The sequence below is a fragment of the Akebia trifoliata genome, chromosome 12 (assembly GCF_017979445.1).
Source record: "Akebia trifoliata isolate Shusen 1 chromosome 12, ASM1797944v1, whole genome shotgun sequence".
Lineage (NCBI taxonomy): Eukaryota > Viridiplantae > Streptophyta > Magnoliopsida > Ranunculales > Lardizabalaceae > Akebia > Akebia trifoliata.
The window spans coordinates 17,599,555-17,621,019 of record NC_141386.1 but is presented as its reverse complement, the minus strand read 5'-3'; the positions used below and the strand labels follow the sequence as shown (position 1 = coordinate 17,621,019).

General features: G+C 32.3%; 1 pseudogene; it reads right to left on the bottom strand.

Moving 5' to 3' along the window:
* Window positions 1–18,453, bottom strand: part of LOC147388982 (ras-related protein Rab7-like) — a 31,616-nt pseudogene extending 13,163 nt beyond the window's left edge.
* Between the last annotated feature and the right edge of the window lie 3,012 nt (window positions 18,454–21,465).

Below are 21,465 nucleotides of genomic sequence, written 5' to 3'. Positions count from 1 at the left end.
GTCATAGAAGTCATTTTTGGATTTTCCATTTTACAAAAATGGTAAAGATTTTAATGTTTCTAAATATCTATAATCCAATAAGATGGACTTCTAAATCAAATTTGTACTTAAAATAATCTAATAACGTTAAAATATAATTCACCAAAGAAGCTAGATCATATACTTGGACTTAACAATGGTCTTCTAAATTAAATTTGCACTCAAAATAATCTAAGAACGTTAAAATAGAACTAACCAAAGAAACTAGATCATATATACCTATTATTCCTACACTTAACAGATCTTGTTACATAGGTCTCATGTTAAATGTTTTAGTAAAAGAAGATTTTTTGATATCTATGGCAAGAATTGAGGTATATAGTATCTCAAAATAATCCAATGTGGTAATCCATGTGGGCCCAACGACCCTTTTAAGGATTTGAAATCTTAAAATTGAAATTTGAAAGTTTCCTTACTAATTCAGTAAGATTTGAAGTCCTAGTAAGGGTTGTTTTTTTTAAATGGATTACCACATTAGCAATCCAAGATCACAACCCTCTACATTTCATGGAAAAACTCATATCTGAAAACAAATTCAAATTTTTTTTTTTTTTAACTTGATGCAAGGTTTTGAAAATGGATGGCTACCATGTTAGATTTTATGTATTCAAAATCCTAAAACATAACTTTAATATATCTTGATTTTCCCCAATAGGATCTAATCTGTCACATATATCAAACATATTATTCATTCAATGTAAATCGAGTTAATGGTATTTATCTTGTGCCATTATGAAGTCGTTGATTCAAAATGTTGGAGGCGTGCCTTTCTATCCACGTGTTCCTCGAAGCTTTTGAAACCCTAATGATATTGATCCTTACTTCTAGAATCACCATCTCTCTTCTCTTTATATGGATCGGCTAGGTACTAGTTATTGATGGATATCACTCTAATTAAAACTCTTCACTATGTGCATTTTTCACACTTATGTTTGTTCTCTCTCTCTTTTTCTTACTAGCCAATATGGGGTCACCTATCGTCTTTCATAAATGAAGATTGAGGGCGTAGAGTTATTCTTTTAGTAAATTTCCTATTCATCAATGTCTCTCTTACTAACTTTAAAGAATATACACAATTCTAACGATATTGAGATTCTTTAATATTGATATCTATAATGTATATTGAATCCTTGTGCAATTAAACAACAAAAACCGTGAGGTCAATTGGACCACAAGACATAGAGTTCTAACATACTGACCTTCCATGGAACTCACAAATTTAAATTTAGAAGTCAAGAGTCAAAAAAATGACTTTTTTCATGAATTTTTTTAGAAGTTCATAGAGTTTTGTCCACTACAACTATGTGGCATTTGATCATGTTATTAGATGTCACAAGGTGAGTTCAACAATCTTTAGTAAGAGTTGAAATCTTACTAAGTTAGTAAAGCTAGTCGGATTCTTAAAATTTCTAGGCAGAGGAACTATGGACAAGAGATTTTTTTCTTTTTCACATGTCAAATGGCTGGATTAGCCTTGTGAGAAAAATATTACTCCCCACTAAAATCCTTCATTTTACCTAACACACCTTCCACTTCTTGAAATGGAAATAAAATCCCACCAACGACGATTTACTCTATATGACCTGTCGCATTTGTAGGAGGAAGTTGTCGTTAACCTCTTACATTCTTCTTCTATATAAGGAACTTTTGGACCATCCCAAACCCTAATCCTACACTTATAAACACCTTATTTTTTGTATCTGCCTAATTTGACAATTCGTCGCCCGGTTATCGTGAATTCCTAATGATGAGCACAAAGAACTCGAAGACTTGTGAGCGTTATTCCCAAACTTTCCCATTTCCAGTCCTTTTATTTTTCATACTCACTAAAACTTAATATAGAAATTTACACATGCATAAGATCACTACATTGTATACCTAATTTAGCAGGCACGTACGCTTAGGTTCGCTACATAGTTCGATAACTGAGAGACTTCGTTACACTAGGAAAATACAACCTTGAAACATAGAAATAATCACATTAGGACAGAAAGAAACCTCACGGTAAAATTCACAAAAATCTACCAAAATCATCAAATGAAGAAAATACCCCTCATAAATTTCGGACCTTCGAAAAATCTTGAAAGTACCTTCATTGCACTCAGCATATGATTTCGAGTCTAACGGGATCCAAATCTACGAAAACAGAGAAATTTAGAAAAATCATAAAAATGACTGAAATACCCCTCAACACCCAAATTCGACTCAGAGACCCTGATCCCTAGGAAAATATAATAAAAAACCAAATCCAAATCCAATTAAAAATTAAATATAGTGAAAAGAAAACTCAAATTAAACAATTAAACAATTACAATTAAAATTAAAATCGAACAATTAAAATTTAATCAAGTAATCAAATTCAATCAAGATCAAATTAAAAATCACTCAATCAATTAAAATGCAAACTCAAATTAAAAATCATTGGACCAAGAAAAATGCAAAATCAAATTAAAATCCAACCAATCAATAAACTTAAATTCTATTGAAACCTAATCAAAAAAATTAAAATTTAAAATTAAACTCAATTGACCAAATCAAATTGAAATTAAATATTAATTAAACAATCAAAATCCGAAAATAAATGCAAATTCAAATTAAAAGAAAAATTCTAAATATTGAACCAAAATCAAAAGGTCGACAAAACCCAATTAAAAGTCAATTCAAAATCAAATCAAAACCCAAAACAAAAATAATCGACCAATCACAACTCGTTAACAAGAGACTACCAATAAGGTGAGTAGCGAGAAATCGCTACTCCCATTCTCTCAAAAGAAAGAAAGAAAGAAAAAAAAAATTTGTGAACAAAAGCAAGAAATAAATTTTTTTTAGAAACTTCGTTTCTATAAAAGGCTATATTTTGGAACGAAAGAGAGGACTCTTCTTCTACGTTCTTACTTTCTCTCTTACTCTCAGCCCTCCTCCTTTTGGGAAGAGCTCTTCTCTACAAGGTCTGCTTCAAAGGACTTGGACTCTGATCCCTGCCCTCACCCCCATCTCCAACGCCTTTACTGCCTTCATTCTCTTCACACCCCAGCTAGGGCTATCAACAGATACCTATCCGATCGGATAGTGCTATATCCGAAAAAAAATATTGATATCCGAATTCGAATTCGAATCCGATCGGATATCTTTAACCAATATTCGATTTCGAATTCGAAAAATATATCGGATATCTGATAATATCCGATTTGATAAAAATCCTAATTCGATGTAAAAAAATCAATTTTGTTAATTTTTTCAACTTCAGAAGTTTTAATCTTCAACGTATTTCAGTCTTAAAATCAAATAAGCTTTGATTTTTGAAAAAAAAATGGTTTTAAAATCAAATAAACATTGATTTTTGAAAAAAAATTATGAAAAATTTGAATAAAACATGGGGTTTTACTAAGAGAGAGAGAGATGAAGAAACTACCTGATGCTTGCCGACCAGAGACGATGGCGGAGATGATGGCGGTTATGGAGCTCGCACGATTGAAAAAAAGTGGGTTTTAGATTTAGTTTGAGAGAGAGAGAAAGAGAGGAAATAACTACCTCGATGTTCGCCGACCGGAGAAGAGGGTGACTGTGGGAGGTTGCATAGTGGAAACCCACAGTTGCTGGTTATGAGTTTATGGATGAGAGATTAGAGAAGATAAATATTTCGAGTTCCATTTCATTGTGAAACTCGAATACACGAGAGCATATATGTATATAAATAACTTTTGTTGTGTAACATGAATACGTACTAGATGTTTTTTTAATCGGAGTGGATATTATCGAATCGGATATCGTAATATCTGAAATTCATTCGAATGTTAAGATAACATCTGAATCCGAATCCGATATTCGAAAATTTCGGATAATATTCGATTTTTTGAATTCGAATTCGAATTTCGGCTAACCATTGACACCCCTAGCCCCAGCAGCCCAACTGTCTTATCCCTTGGACGTTCTCTACCCCTCTCTATCTTCTTCTTCTCCTCTTGTTCATCTATAGTTTTTATTTCAATCTCTGTTTTCAAATCAAACAAAAAGGAAGAGAGAATAAGAGAAAAGAGAGACTTACCTTGCTGCCCCTTTCTTCTTCTCCATTAAAATCAGTAACGCAACCCCATAGCGGATGCAACCACTCTCTTATTCTTCTCTACACTCTCTCTGCCCTCCTCTCTCCAACATTTTACATCCACTACACAGCCGTCTGACTCCCTACAACGTCTTTATGGGCTGGACATCATCCTCTCCAACTCTTTACAACAGCAAGGCTGTTCTTCATGTTTTCTTCTTTGGCTGCGCCAACGCCCTCTCTCCATTTTGGCAGCAATGTTGCCTTCATCTCCCATCGGCAACGTCCCGACAGTCATCATTGCGACTCCTCTCCTACTTCATCTCCCTCACACCATTACAACGCATACCAGAACCCATTGCGACACGTGTCTCGCGTCCTCACAGCAGTGAATACTTGCAAGTATTTGGGTTGGACCTGAAGTAATCGATTTGATACTATTTCATTCTATAGGTAAGTTTTTTCAATTTTTTTATTTCTTTATATATTATTATTATATTTTTTTTTTACTTTGCACGTTGGTAGGATTAGGAGAATGTTTTTGTGTTTTTTATGGTTTCATTTATTCTTGCGAATCAATAGGATTGGTGATATATTCTTTTATGCTTTCTTTACGTTTTTATATCAATGAGATTAGGAAGAATTTTTTTATGCATTTTGTCAATATTTTATTTGTTTTTGCATATCAATAGGGTCAAGAGGGTATTTATTTTATATATTTTTTCTAGTTTATTATTTATTTTACTGCATATCAATAGGATTAGAAGAATTTTTTTTATGTATCTTTCCTATGTTTTTATTTATTCTTTTGATAGAATTAGGAGAATTTTGTTTATGTATCTCTCTCATTTATATTTTTTTATTTTACATGTTAATATGATTAGGGACTTTTTTTATAATATTAAGTGATCATTGCACTTGGATTGGATTTGTATGACTTATAGTGATATTCAAGTTCTTCGTGTCATTTTAAGATTATTCTATGTGATTAATGCGCTTCTTGACTTGAAAATATGCATGTTGTTGAATAATAATCATTTTGAAAAAATCGAAAATTATGTATGCGTGCTCGTTAGGTTAATTTAAAGATTGGATGAATGCAAATTTTTTCTTCAAATTTGAAAATTTTGCATGCATTGATATTTGTCAATCTCCAGTTTGGTAGGTATGATAACATGGATTTTTTTTATTATTTTGTAAATATCCAACTTTGTGATTTAGCATAAATTCATGATTTTCTAATTTGGGACTCCATACTCATAAAATTCTTCTTTTCGAAAGTTATGTTTGCAAATTATTGAAAAATTCACATTTGAAACTTTCTAATATGAAATTGCGTGATTTTATATTTCAGTATATATTTATTCATAGATTTCTAATTTAGAAATTCTACATTTTAGTAATCTCCCAATCTAGAAGATTTTACATTTTCATATTTAGAAATTTCATGTTCATAGAAATTAGGGACTTTCTAATTTGGAAATTTGATATTTTTTTTGAGACTTTCTATTTCAGAAAATTTATTTTTATAAACTTTCAATTTGGGAATTCATCATATCTTATTCAAATTCTAATTTAGGAAACTTCAAATTCCTAATTTAGAAACTTCATGAGTTACCAACTTGGCAGTTTCCTATTTAGAGGATTTTCATGAATTTCTATCTTGGACGATTTGGGAAATATTTGCATGTGGATTCCTTTTAATTGACTTTTGATTATAGGGCTAAAATTAAGGCTTTTTTAAATCTTTCTATATTGTTCGGAATTTGAGGAATCATGTAATAATTGAAGGATCTTAGCCATAAGATTCATTTAGTAAATCCGATATAAGTTGATGATGATGATTGGACCATAGTCTTAACCATAATCTCCCTCATTAACCATATGTTAGTTTTGGATTATAGTAGAGATCGATCATTTTAATCGAACAAGTTTGGTGCCTAACATCTTTCGAAACCCGTAACCTAACCCCTTACCCATCTCTCTGATCTGTAGATCAATCCATATCTATTTGGAGTTATTTTTGGTTCTTAGACTTAAATTAGGTGGTAACTCCCATCCTTCAAAATCCCCGTTTACCAATCGGACTCCTCTTCGCTATTTAGTGAAAAAGGGTGTAGGCGATTTCAACACCCTAGACTTAACTTTCTTCATAACAATAAGTCCTTTCTCCAGGATTTACATCTCACTCCCAAACCATAATGAAATTGCCTCGACCCTTTTCCATTGAATAGTAAAGAGGTATCTAATTGATAAATGGGGGATTTTCTGAGAATTGGGAGTTGCAACCTAGTTTAGGTCTAAGAACAAAAAAATAACTCCAAATCGGTCCACGGATCAGAGAAATGGGTAAGGGGTCAGATTACGGGTTTCGAAAGTGTTAGGCACCGAACCCGCTTGATCAAAATAATCAGCTTTTCTACGATCTAAAATTATCCTATGGTCAACATACAAAGACTACGGTCTAATCATCATCATCAATTTATATCAAGTTTGCCAAATGAGTCTTATGGTTATGATTCTTCAATTATTACATGATTTCTCAAATTCCGCATAAAATAGAAAGATTTGAAAAAGCCTTGATTTCAGCCCATGAACCAAGGTCAATTAAAAAAAAATCCACATGCACATATTTTCCAAATTGTCCAAAATAGAAACTCATGAAAATCCTCTAAGTTGGAAAATTATAAATAGAAAACTGTTAAATTGGGACTTATGAAGTTTCTAAATTTGGAATTTGAAAAATATATGATGAGCCCTCAAATTAAAAGTTTATAAATTGAATTCCCCCAAAATAGAAAGTTTCCAAAAAATACCAAATTTCCAAATTAGAAATTTCTAAATCATTGAACATGAATTTTCTAAATACGAAGATGCCGAATCTTCTAAATTAAGAATTACCAAAATATAAAATTTCTAAATTATAAATTTATGAACATATATCCTCCCAAAATAGAAAATTATACAATTTCATATTAGGAAGTTTTAAATACGAATTTTCCAATGATTTGTAAATATAACTTTTCAAAAAAAGAATTTTATAAATGTGGAATCTCGAATTTAAAAAATTATGAATTTACGATGAATCACTAAGTCGGAAATTTATGAAATAACAACGAGCAATTCAATGTTATCATGCTTACCAGTTAGAGATCGACAAGTACCTATGCATACAAAATTTTCAAATTTGAAGAAAAAATCCACATTCAACCAATTCTCAAAATAATCAAACGCGCATGCAAGCATAATTTTCAATCTTTTCAAAAATAATTAGCATCCAACAACATTCATGTTTTTCAAGTCGAGGGGTACATTAATCACATTGAATAATTCTAAACTCATCACCAATTCATCAAAAAAATATATTTTCCAACCATAAACCATTGCAAGGAGCTTGAATATCATCATGAGTCGTAGAAATCAAATTCAGGCACAATGAACATAGCATTTTAACAACAAAAATCTCCTAATACTATTAACATGCAAAAATAAAAATAAAAAGATAAAAAATAAAAGTGAGGCATAAAACTATTCCCCTAATCCTATCAATATGCAAAAAGAATAAAATAGAAAAATAACACCCACATAAAACAAATATTCTTCTTGTCCTATTGATCTAAAAGCATAGAAAAGAAAACTACATAAATTAAAAGCATCCTCCTAATCTATCAATATGCAAAACAAGAAAAATAAAAAAGGCATAACAAAAATATTCTACCAATCTTATCAATATGCAAAAAAGAGAAAATTATAAATAAAAAAAATAAATAAATAAAGATAAATAAATGAGAAAAACAAAAAATATACATAAAAAAAAATTCTCCTGATCCTACCTACATTAAAACGTAGAACTAATTACATAAAAAAATGTGTTTTAATCCTATCGATATGCAAACATAAGTAAGAAAATAAAGAAATGCATAAACTAAGATTTCCCTAATTTTATCGTGATGCAAAAATGTAGAGAATAATACGTAAACAAAAGAAAATTCTCCTAATCCTATTAATATATTAAAAAAAAAAGTGTACTACGAAGCATGAGGAGACAACGAAAGAAAAACAAAACTAAACAAAATAAAATAGAATAAACTGAAATAAAAAATAAGCCAATAGTAACTTTACCTATAGAGAGATGACTGGAATCAATTCCTTCAGGTACGACCCCAATAGCTTGTGAGTATCTGCTGAGGAAAATGAAGGTAGCGAAGGGGATTGCAATGGGCCTTATGGCAGTAGCGAATTGAAGAGTATGGCTAGACAGCAAGGACGTGGTTGCAACGATGAGTTGAGAAGTTTGTGGAGCAGCAAGGATGTGGTGATGGTAATGAGTTGAAGAGGTTTGCTGTGCAGCAAGACGAGTGCAGCAGGGGCAATCTAGAATGGGCTGTATTGTAGATTCAATTGAGAGGCAGAAGGAGGCAGCAAGGTTGGGGCGTTCTGGGGTGGACTGTGTTGCAAGTTTAATGGAGGTGATGGAGATGAAGTAGGTTGTTGAAGGGCAAAACGTGAGAGAGAGAGAGAGAGATGGCTGTTGTAGAAGGCGTGACAGAGAGAGAGCTAAGAGGTGGCTACAGTAGCCACGTTTCAGTAGTGAGGGCTGTGAGAAATGAGGGCTGTTGTTGCAGCCAATAGGGAAGATGCTTTAATGGTGTAGCAGGGAGAGAGTGTAGCAGAGAGAGAGAGAGAGAGAGAGAGAGGAAGATTGAATAGAAAGATTTTTCCAAAGAGAAGAAGTACCTCCAGCACTTTCACGTTTTTAGAAGAGGGTTGAGAGAGAAGAAGAAGACGTGGAGAGTTCAGAAGGAAGAGAGTGATCAGCCTGCTCAAAGGAGAGAAGATACTTTGAGGAGGAAGGGGAGAAGAAAAGCCAAAGAACTGGACAGCTTTTGCCAAAAAAAAAAAAAAAAAAAGCCCCCCTCCCTTTCAGCGTCCATCCTTTTATAACAACTAGGTTTCTATTAAAAAGGATTTTATTTAATTTTTTTCACACGTTTTCTATTTTAACCCAAAGAACATGACAGTTTTTGCAAAAAAAAAAAAAAAAGCCCCCTTCCCTTTCAGCGTCCATCCTTTTATAACAACTAGGATTCTATTAAAAAGGATTTAATTCTTTTTTTTCACACGTTCTCTATCTTCCTTCTTTTGAGAGAATGGGAGTAGCGATCCCACGCTACTCACCTTTCAATGCTATTTCATCAATTGGTCAATATTTATGATCGCTTCAATTTTAATTTTCAATTTTGTGCGTTAATTTTTTATTTAAAAATTTTGTTGGTCGACTAAATTTTAGTTCTAATTTTGATCGTTCGTATTTGACTTCGAATTGGGTTAGATTGGTAGATTGAATTTTAGTTCAATATATGATTGGTTGATTTGATTTTTGCCTGATTAGTCGATTGCATTTTTTTAATTTTTGTTTTATTGGTTGATAAATTTTGATTTCAAATTGTTTAATTTAATTTTGAATTTCAATTTGATTTTAATTGATCAATTAATTTTAATTTTGATTTTTAATTTAATTTTGATGAAATTTTAATCGGTCGAGTCATTTTAATTTTGAATTTTCATTGGATTTGATTTTTAACTTGAGTTTGATTTTTAATTTGGATTTGATTTTCATTAAATTAGATTTTCAATTTGATTTTGATTTGATTTTTAATTTTTTTATCAGGTTTTCCTAAGGATCAAGGTCTCTATGTGAAATTTGGATGTTGAGGGAATTTCAGTTATTTTTATAATTTTTCCTAAAATTTTCTATTTTCGTTGATTTGGGTCCTATTAGACTCAAAATCATATTTTGAGTGCAATGGAGGTACTTTTGAGATTTTTCGGAGGTCTAAAATTAATGAGGAGTATTTTTGTCATTTTGTCGAATTTTGTAGATTTTTATGAATATTAGCGTGAGATTTCTTTTAGTCCCAATGTGATTATTTCTAAGTTTCAAAGTTGTATTTTTCTAGCGTAACGAGATTTCTAAGTTATCGAACTATGTAGCGAACCTAAAGCGTATGTGCTTGCTAAATCAAGTGTAAGGTGTAGCGATCCTAAATATGTGTAAATTTTTATGTCAAGTCGTAACGAGTAGGGGGAATGAAAGGACTAGAAACGGAAGGAATCAGGGACAATACTCACAAGCCTTTGAGTTCTTTGCACTCATCATTAGGAATTCACGGCAATCGGACGACGAATAGTAGAATTAGGCAGATGCAAAAATGGGGTATCTACACCTAACCTATTTCATCTTCTTCTTCTGTCTTAACCGTTTTGAGTGATATTTCCATGGTGAATCGTTGTTTTGGTCTGATCTATAGTATTTTAATGTGATTGAAAGTCCAATTGTAATGTTGGTTAATTAAAAGCTTTTATATTGTTTTCTAATCTATATAATGGTTATGTGTTTCGCTAATCTGTTATTTAATTCATGTAATACCTATGAATGCTAAACCTGATTTGGTTGTCAAGTGTAAAAATTAGTCCACTTTTCAATGAGTTTTCAAAAATATATTTTAACAATGGATTTGGATTTTCATAAGATTTTCAATCTCCGTGGTGAGTTGGTTTTCTTGTGCACTGATCCATTATCTTTTTATATCATTGAATGTTTGGTTGTTGTTTTGTTTAATCGAAAGATTCTTTCACTCTTTTCTATCTAGGTGAGACGAAGGTTCAAACGGTAGATGCATCAAAATTTCAGAAGGAGATGTGCAAAAATTGGAAACTTATCTAGAACTATGAATCTCATCATTATGGTTGTATTTGTGTGGGATGGAATCTACTGTGTTTTTTTGTACAAAAGATATTTGAATTGAGTTAGGTTATTCATTGCAGAGTTACTTGATTACAAGATGGATTTGTGAGCTTTATATCATTCGTTTATGTTGAAAATTTTGAGAATGTGTTCAGGGTCTAGAAAGAGGTTTTTAGAGCCCTTATTGCATAAGTTTTAAAGACAAATTACATACTAAATCACTTCATTAAACATAATGAATTTTTAGTCCATATTTCTCATAGATTTTCATTCAATAAAGTATTTTGAAATTAATTACGCTTAATTTCGTATAAACAAGAAAGATTGTAAATTTTCGAGAATAATTTGAAAGATATGAAGCAATCATTATGATCAAAGAACCAAAATGAGTCAACCAAGACCTAAGTCACGTGGGCCCAGGCTGACCGTGCCACCCAAGTTGACTAGGGCAGCACAGTCAATATAGGTAGTTATGCCTCGAAATTCAAGTTGAAGATTGGCGGCTGAAAGGCATTTGTAAAATACTAGGGTTTTGGTATTTTTTGTAATCACAGAATATTTCCAAAACCCTAATTCCCAGAAGAAATCATAATATTGTCTCTTTATAAATAGGAAACCAAACCAAGAGTTAGAGGCATATAGAGAATTAGTAGTATTACCTTTTATTTTATACTTTTCTTAATTTTATAGAAATTTGTAAGCAAGCTCAGCCGGTTTCAGAATCATGAAGCAATAAATAATTTCTTTTCTCTCATCTCTACTCTTTCTTTCATGTTCTCTCTTTTTTATTTTTACTTTATTATTCTTGTGATAACTATTGGTTAACTTCTACGTTAGATAGTTTAAGGAAGCCGGAACAAGACTTTGTCAGTTTTTTTATTGTTCTCGTAATTGTTTCATAATTTATTATGATAGTTGTTAAGTAATTATTATTAGGTTAAACATTGAATGTTTCTCAAAGTTTTGATGGTTCATTATTTGATAAGTTCATGATGAACCATGCATCATAGAGAACAAATAATGCTTATCTAATAATCTTGACTTAATTTATTGCATACTTTTGATCTCGTTTGTATGATAACTGTTTGATTTTCCAATCCACAAACATTAGCTTTGTTTAGTGGATTGAGATAAATAAAAGACTAAAAATCATTGATAAAATTAGTAAAGGTCGATCCGACTGATCTACAATTTTTCATCGAAATCTAAATATTGTTTTGTGATTTATTTTAGATAGTTCCATCTCAAAAACTATTTTTAAATCGCTTGTTAAAATTGGACTGGATTTAAAGTATAAAGATTTTTGGATTAACGTTGTCTCTGTGGTTCGACTCTTACTTGCCAAGGTTTTGTTTTGTTCTTATTTTATCATCACCTGCAGCTCGAACAAATTAGCACTGTTGTTAGGGACAACAGTGTAATCCAACATCTTTTATCTTAAAATTTTGATTCATTTTTCTGTTGATCAAAAATTTTATTTCAGAAAAATTCAAAAAAATACCGATGAATTCTTGAAGTTAGTATGAACAAAATCCTAAAATTTGAGCCAATTTCATCAAAAAGTTTCTACGATGCCTGAGTCAACTGAGGAAGTACCACGGTTAAACCTCGAGATTCGCACTTCAAATTTTTATAAAATCTTTCTTCAGACTTCTGGATTGCAATGAGTATATAATTTTCTACTGTTCTAATTTTGATTTTTCTTCTATTTTCAATAGAAAGATTCGACGAGGTTGGGATATTTTATTACACCACCCAGATCCGATTCTTTGACGAAGAAATAAGAATTTATATCTGTTTAGAATAAAAGTATATTAGGATTTTCTCTTTAACATTGTTAATTCATTTTCAAAATTTAATTTTAATTTGAATCCAAGAAGGCTCGGATTGTTATAGAATTTAGGGAGGATGACAATGGGACGTAATTGTATCGGCTTCTCGGGTTCGTACACAGAAATTGCGTTTGTAGCCCAATTTAACCCAACTCAATCAACGTCCATCTAGAGTAGGAGGTAAAACTCAAAATCCCATGCAACTCTTGCAAGTAGGTTTTCTGTGTTGAATTTGAGTAAGTTAACTACACAGTTTCGATTGCACAATAGTAAAAAGGGTACCCCTACGAGGATGACACAATAAAATAATAATCAAATTTCATCACCAATTTCTTGCCCTATTAGGAAAGTAATTCACATCAAGCCAAATTTAATTAAAATCTAATTAAACTCGACCATAGGTCCTATCGAGCTTAATAGGCAATGCTAGCCTGAGTTGCATCAATTACACATCTTGATCGAAGTCAGTACCTAAGCGCAATCTTGCCCCGTTGTACCCTATTGTACTAAGGGGATAGACTACGTGTATTTTAGATGAAAAGGTGATTGAAGAGTGCCTTTACTTAGCATCGTGCACTACCTCTCATCTGGGGGATTAAATTGGTTAACTTCGATTTTAGAGAATTAGGTTGGAGGCTCAAGTTATCTTTTGAAACAGTTAAGAGTTGTTTAGTCTAATAGAAACCCATCAAGCAGTTGTGAAATTCCTTTCTACTATTTGTATTTATCATTAGTGTATGCTAGGTAGGCGATCTCAAAAGAATCCGTTTGAACAATTCGATCCCAAGATCATAAGATCTCATCCACTTCAAGGGATTAAAAGAAAATTCGATTCCTCGCCTATTTTTCAGTAGCTCGAGATGGCTCAACCAATTGTCCCACCTCAAATTATCCAAGAAGATCAACGAATTCTAAATGAGTTATTCGCCTTTACCACAGCTACTCGGCCTTCATATATTGCATTGCCAACAACCAATGGTGTACAATTCGAAATTAGGGTAACTACTATCAATATGCTTCCTAAGTTTCATGGTTTTGAGAGCGAATAACCTATAACCATTTAAACAAATTTCTGACCTTATATCAAATCTTTCAAAATGATCACCTCGATGAGAAAAATGTCAAGTTAAGGTTATTCCCTCTATCTCTAGAAGATCATGTAATAACATGGTTGAGCTCTATGGCTTCTAACTCGATCAGCATTTTGGATGGCAAAAGTAGAAAAAATAAAAAATGCCATTAGGAACTTCAAGGGTAAACCCGATGAAGAATTTTTCCAAATCTGAGAAAGATTTAACGACCTGCTGTAAACACCACATTTTTGCACTCACCTGATTAACCAACTCGTCAACCCGATTGCGACGGTTTATAATGATGGATGAATATTCCAATGTTTTTATTTGTTAATAGATATGTTTTAGAAATTCGAATGAAGTATCTCAAACTAACAAAAGTGTAGAAACCACGCTACGCTTGGAAAATATAACCCCAAAAATATAGAAATCATCATTTTGCAGACAAAAAGAAGCTTTACAATAAAAATCACTAAAAAATGACCAAATTATCAAAATACTCCTAATATCAAAACATCCTTAGAGCCTCCCTTATGCTTAGGAAAACCCTTTCGAACACATAAAATAACAAAGTGAAACCAAATAAACCATTTCGTCAACTTTCATCAAACTCGATAAAATTACAGAAATACCCCTCATAGGGTTCACAATCGTTTCATGCAAAAAAATTCATAAATGATACAAACCCATAATTTCATTGAATTCCTTACGAAAAAATTCCAAAACATCCCGGAACATCAAAAAATAATTTGAAATGCAAAAGTTCTCTTCAAGGACAAAATGGTAATTTTCCAATTTGAAAATTTTTAAATTTTAAAATTAATAAATAAAATATTAATTAACGTAAAATGAAACCTTAATAAAATTAATTTAAAAATCTGAACTAAGAAAATTAATCAATCAAGCTCTTACGCATAATTGTTGATGGTTTCTCACTTATTTAAGTGGAGCTCTATTGATATTTATTAAAAGACCCTTCCATCTGAGGGTCCAAATAATTAAAGATATAATTAGGGTGTTCTCCACAAAACTTAAAAAATATATTCTTTCATTATACGCCAGATTTAAAAACCTAATTTAAAAGACCAAGTCAATCTTATAAGACTTAAGTCAAAATCCTAATTCACCTTATCTAAAAGGAGACCTAGTCATACCCTAATTCTTCCAAAAAATTCTAGAAATATAGAACCTCTATAACCTAATTTTGTAGGTCAAAATAAACCCTAGGAAAACTAGGTCAAAAAGTTTCCCTAACCTTATCAAAATCCTAATTTTGAAGTCCTAACGCCCTACATATCATACAAACCCCAGCTTTTACTTAAAAAACACCTAGAAACCCTTCAAAAACACCTAGAAACCATTCAAAAAAATATAAAAAATTACCTAGATCTAAAAAGAAGATACCTCAACTTGGAGATCTGAAGTAGATCCAGTGACAGAGGAAAAGTAAGAAAACTTGTACAAGGACGCTCCCCACTAGTACTAAGGAAACAAATCGTTGCAAACATTTAGGTATATTTTTTTACTTTTTTATTTGTTTTATTTTTTTTAGGTCTTTTAGCAATGTAATCTTTTTTGGGAAACAGTAGAGACTAGTGTTTGCCGGGTGGGATTGGTGCCTAACACTTTCCAACCCCGTAATGTGATTCCCAGACCTGTTCTCTTTATAGATGTTTTATCTGTTAGAGTCAATATTTACTTCCTAGACCATAATAACTAAGTAACGACTCCCAAACCTCAAAAATCAAAAGCGGATCCGCACACCCCGTGAATCTAGGGTGCTTTTACCTGCTTGTAAAATGTCCACATCATGGTATTGATAAAGTCTAATTGGTTAATTTCTTCTATCGTGGTCTTACTACAACCCAACGTATCATTCTAGAGTCTATACACAAAGGAAAATTCATGAATTAGACTCCAAATCAAGCCTACGAGTTTCTCGTAGAATGCTCAGAACTGGAACAGTAATTTAGGAAACTCTTATAGGAGTGACTTTGGAGCCAATAAACCAAGCATATATGAGATCAAAAGTGATCTTGATATCAAAAATGTAATAACTAATCTGGTTAGTACTACGCAAAGCTTGAGTAATAAGTTTGATGTTTTCAGCGTCAAAACTAACCAACAAGAGGCTCATCCTGTATTACAAGTCACCTCAGAGATACCGTTTGTATGTAACATAATTGAAACTTTTGACTACCTTTTTGAAAACTGTCAAACTTACCTATGGCCATTGGTTCATATAACATTTTTAGGAAACCTACTCCAAATTTATATAGTCAGAGTTATCACCCCGATAATAGGTTTCACTCCAACTTTTCCTATTGTCATAACAAACCTATCCAACAGGGTAGTGTTCCTGGTTTTCAAAAAAATTATAATATACAATTTCAATCTAATGCAAACCTTTCTTTGGTTCTGCAATTATATTACTTTTCACCTCATACTTCTAATCAAAGGCCAATTGTCGTCAACGCTATGACCAATTATTGTCCCATAGTTGCACAAACAAATTTTGCGTTACAAACAATGATGGAAAATATGTTAAAGCAACAATAGCAAATGCAGCAATTCATGTAAAGCCAAGCACAATTGATTTAAAGTAATGCACAATCAGTTAACAAGCCTGAAGCTTAGCTAAACCAATTAGCCATCTCTCTTGGGAAGAGAAATAAAGGGCAATATCCAAGCCAAATTGTGCCCAACCCAGGAGCAACTACCCCAAAACGACATTATGAAATATCAAGTTAACCCGATTCTTCTAATGACTTTGTACAAGTTGTCTAGACACTATGTTCTAGTAGATTAATGGATAACCAAGTACACATGCCTAATGAGGCTCCAACACATGCGAAAATCCAAAGTACACCTTTAACAGAGGAAGATAACCAACAAACAAAAACTCTTCTACCAATAGAAAAATAAATCTATAGACACCTTATTTTTGCATCTGCCTAATTCAATAATTCGTCAGTTGGTTGTTGTGGATTCTTAATGATAAGTATAAAGAACTCGAAGATTTGTGAATACTGTCCCGAATTTCTTCCAGTTTAGTCCTTATCCCGTTACAACTTGACATAGAAATTTATGCATACTTAGGATTGTTACACCTTACATCAGATTTAGCAAGCACATACGCTTAGTTTCGTTACATAGTTCGATAACTTAGAGACATCGCTACGCTAGGAAAATATGACCTTGAAGCTTAAAAATATTCACGTTGGGACTAAAAGAAACCTCACGCCAAAATTCGTAAAAATTTGCAAAAATGATCAAAAAGATAAAAATAACCCTCATGAATTTCGGACGTTTGGAAAATCTTCTAAGTACCTCCATTATACTCAGAATATGATTTTGAGTCTAATGAGACTCAAATTGACAAAAACAAAAAAATTTATGAGAAATCACAAAAATGACAAAAATACCCCTTAATGTCCGACTTTAACCTAGAGAACTTGATTATTAGGAAAACAAGATAAAAAATCATCAATAGGATTACATTCATCGAAAATCTAAAAATTAAAATTTAATCAAAATCCAATTAAAATTAAAATTAAAAATTAATCAACCAACAAAAATTCAATCAATTAATCGAATAAAAATTAAAATTCGATCAACCAATACAAATTCAAATTAAAGTTCAATTGACCAATTGAATTCAAATTAAAATCCAATCAACCAATCAGATTCAAATTAAAATTCAATCAACCAATCAAAGTTAAAATAAAAATTCGATTGATCATCCAAACTAAAATTAAAATTCAATCAAATTAAAATTAAAATTCAACCAACCAATCAAATTAAAATTAACATTCATACAACCACTTGAATTAAAATTAAAATCCAATCTATAAAATTCAAATTAAAACTAAAATTCAATTGACTGATCAAAGTAAAATTAAAAATGTGCCCAATCGATGGAAGACTATCATGGCACACGTAACGTGGGATCCCTACCATCATTCTCCTAAAAAGAAACGTGGAAAACTGAAACAAATAAAAGAAAGATAAAAAAATATAAACAAAATTTTTTAGAAATATTTTCTTTTATAAAAGAAGAGGACTTCTTCTCTCCAAAGGGGGATACACATTGAAAAGAAAAAGACTCATTCTCTCTAAAAAATGCTCTAGCATTCTCTCTTCTCTCCAAAGGGCTGGACTTCTCAACTCTCTGCCATCCTCTTTCTCTAATCTCCTCTCTTTTTTGGCTGCTCCCTTCCCTAGGTCTCTACCCCTCTCTATCTCCTTCTTCTCCTCTTGCTCCTCTGCATTTTTTAGTTCACTCTTTGTTTTAGACCGCAAACAAAAGAAAAGAAAGAAAGCGAAAAGAGAAGGACTTACCTGGCTACTCTCTTTACGTTCTCTTCTTCTCTCCCACGTCCTTTCTCTCTCCTGGATTTCTTCTCTCCCACGCCCTCTCTCTTGAACCCAACCAATAGACCCACGTTTTGGCCCAGTCTCCTCACTCTCTAGTAGCCATCTTCTTCATGTTAGCATCCTCACTAACGTCTCCATCGCACAAAGCCTCTTTTGTTCATCCTCATCATCCCCACTCACCTCATGACCACATCTCCCCTTATGGCCTCTCACGATAGCCTCACCAATCTTTATAAACCTCCTAACAATAGCAGGGTGGCTACTTCTCCCTGTCCACACCACCTTTACGAACATCCTAACTGCACCTATTTTCTGCCTATCTTTGTCTTGTTCACCGTCCATAATAGCCCGACAGCCTCCTCATCATCTTCGTGGCCTTCTGCTAATGCCTCCACAACAACTTCATTGTCTTCTTAGTCTATTTCTAGCGCCCCCACAAACCAGTCCTCTCTTCCTCTTTGAAAATGTTCAACATCATTTTGAGTTGCACCTGAAGGAAAGCGCATGATATTCTTTCCATCATGTTTCACGATATTTTGTCAATTTTTTTATTTTTTTTATTTTGTGCTCTTTCTTTTCTTTCTTCTTATTATGCTTTTTGGTCATATTTTTTATGCTAATAGGATTAAAAAAAAAATTGTGTTTTTAAATCCCAGACCATCATGTTCAAATTGATTTCTTTTAGGGTTGTTCAAAAATTTTCAATTCTAGATTGATATGCATTATTTTGGTAAATTTCATTATTAGGAATGAATGGTTATTCAAATTGATAGATTATGATACGTGGCACTTCTGCAATAATTTGTTCGCTAAATTGAAGAATATTTAAGACAAATGTTTGGGAGGTTTGAAAATTGGCATATATCTCTGTATTGCTAATTTTGGAATTTCGTTTATGTGAATAACTTATCAATTTAGAAAGTTCATGATCATGGTCTGATTATTAGAAAATATATGAATTGTGTGCGTTTCAGAATGTTCTAACCATGGTTATAATTTTTTATTTTGAGAATTCCGTGCTTGTACTCTTTGAATATGGAAATTTCATATTAAACACTTCATTTTTGGAAAATCCATATTCATAAATGTCTATTTTGGAAAATTCATGATTAGAAGTTTCTATTCTGGAAAACTTATAATTAAGGCTTTCTAATGCGGAAATTACATAATTTCCTATTTTAGGAGAATTCAAATTCCTAAATGTCTAATTTAGAAACTACATGTTTTCATAATTGTTCAATTCATGAATTTTGCACTTTTATATATAGAAATTCCATGTTGATTTATGATATGCTAATTTGGAAACGGCATGTTCTTTTAAAATTTTCTATTTTGAAAAAGTCATGTTCGTAAATTGCTAATTTGAGATTTGTCACATACTTGTAATTTTCTATTTTGAAATTATATTTTTTATAAATTCGTAATTTGGAAAGTTTCATATTCCTAATTTAGAAATCCCATAAGTTACCAATTTAGAAATTTCTCATTTCTAATTTTTTAATTTAGAAAGTTTTTGCAAACTCCCATTGTTATTGATTTGGAAAAATATTTGCATGTAGATTTTTAATTAACTTTAAATCATGGGATATAGAAGGCTTTTTCATAAGTTCTCCTTTTTATGTGAAATTTGAGGGATAATCTAAATAATTGGAGAATTTTAGCCATAAGATTCGTTTAGCAAATCCGATATAAATTGATGATGATTGGACCCTATTTCAACTTTAGTCTTTGTATGTTGATCATAGGATAGCTTTGGATCGTAGTAGAGACCAATCATCTTGATCGGGTGGGTTCGGTGTCTAACACCTTTCGAAACCCGTAATTTGATCCCTTATCCATTTCTCTTATCCGTGGACCGATCTAGATCCATTTGGGCTTATTTTTAGTTCCTAGACTTAAATTAGGTGGCAACTCTCAATTCTTAGAAAATCACCATTTTACCAATCAGACTCCTCTTCACTATTTATTGAAAAAAGATCGAGGCGATTTCAAAATCACAATCCCTAAGGCTTCCTTTCCACATAAACTAGAAAAAAAAAAGGGAAAACAACTAGAAGGGATTCTTGAAGTCTTCAAGAATGTCCGGATTAACATCCCATTTCTGGATGTTATCCGTCAAATTCCTTCATATGCTAAGATCTTCAAGGATCTCACTAAGGTGAAAAGAAAAACCCCGGTGCCAAGACTGGCTATAATGACAACCTAATTCTTGTATAAATCAGCAGACAATTGTGCCTAAATTCAAGGACCTAAGTTGTCCTAAAATATCTATGCATATAGGAGAAACTATGATCGAAAAGTGTCTATTAGATCTAGGGCCCAATGTAAATCTTCTGTCCTCTTCCATTTGCAAACAGCTTGGTTTGGGGGAAGTCAAACCTATGGATATCACTCTTAACTTAGTAGACAGGTCTGTTATGGTTATCAAAGGGATAGTGGAGGATGTAATAATCACGATGAAAGACTTCTACTTCCTCACTGATTTTGTGGTTTTTGACTCTAAACATGTCATGAACTCAGACAATTATGTTTTGGTATCTTAGACCGACCATTCTTAACCACATCTAACATTGTTATCCGATGTATGAATGATATCATGACCCTAGCCTTTGGAGACATAAAAGTAAAATTGAATATTTCTTACAACAAGTTCCAATCCAATAACATGGATGATATGAAAGAGGTTAATATAATCTACACGTTGGTCCGCAACACATTCTAGGAAGTAGAGAACATAGACCCACTAAAAGAGTACTTAGGCTATTTTGGCCTCAATTCTAATGAAGAACAGTCCATCATGGAAGTAAACTCCCTCATAGAATCCGTCCCTGAGATGGATTTTCAAAATTGGTGACCTAAAATAGAGAGTGTCCTTACTTCTCCATCTCCACCTTCAATTGGAGAGACTCCTAAGCCTGAACTAAAATAGTTGCCTGACACGTTGAAATATGCATTATTGGGAAAGGTCGAAACCTTCTCCGTTATCATATCACCTAACTTAGAAAAGTCTTAAGAAGAGTAGTTACTAGATGTACTACGTGAACATAATAAAGTTATTGGTTGGACCATAGTTGATATCATGGGCATTAGTCCCTTTGTAGTTTTGCACCAAATACACCTTGAGGATAACTACAAACCATTGAGAGAACCACAAAGGAGACTGAATCCCGTCTTACAAGAGGTAGTTCGAGGAGAAATCTTCAAATTGCTAGATACAGGTATTATATATCCCATCTCAGATAGTATATGGGTCAGTCTAGTTCAGGAGGTTTCAAAGAAATTTAGTGTCACAGTTGTGACCATCAAAGACCATAAACAAGTACCGACTCGCATCCAAATAGGGTGGTGAGTTTG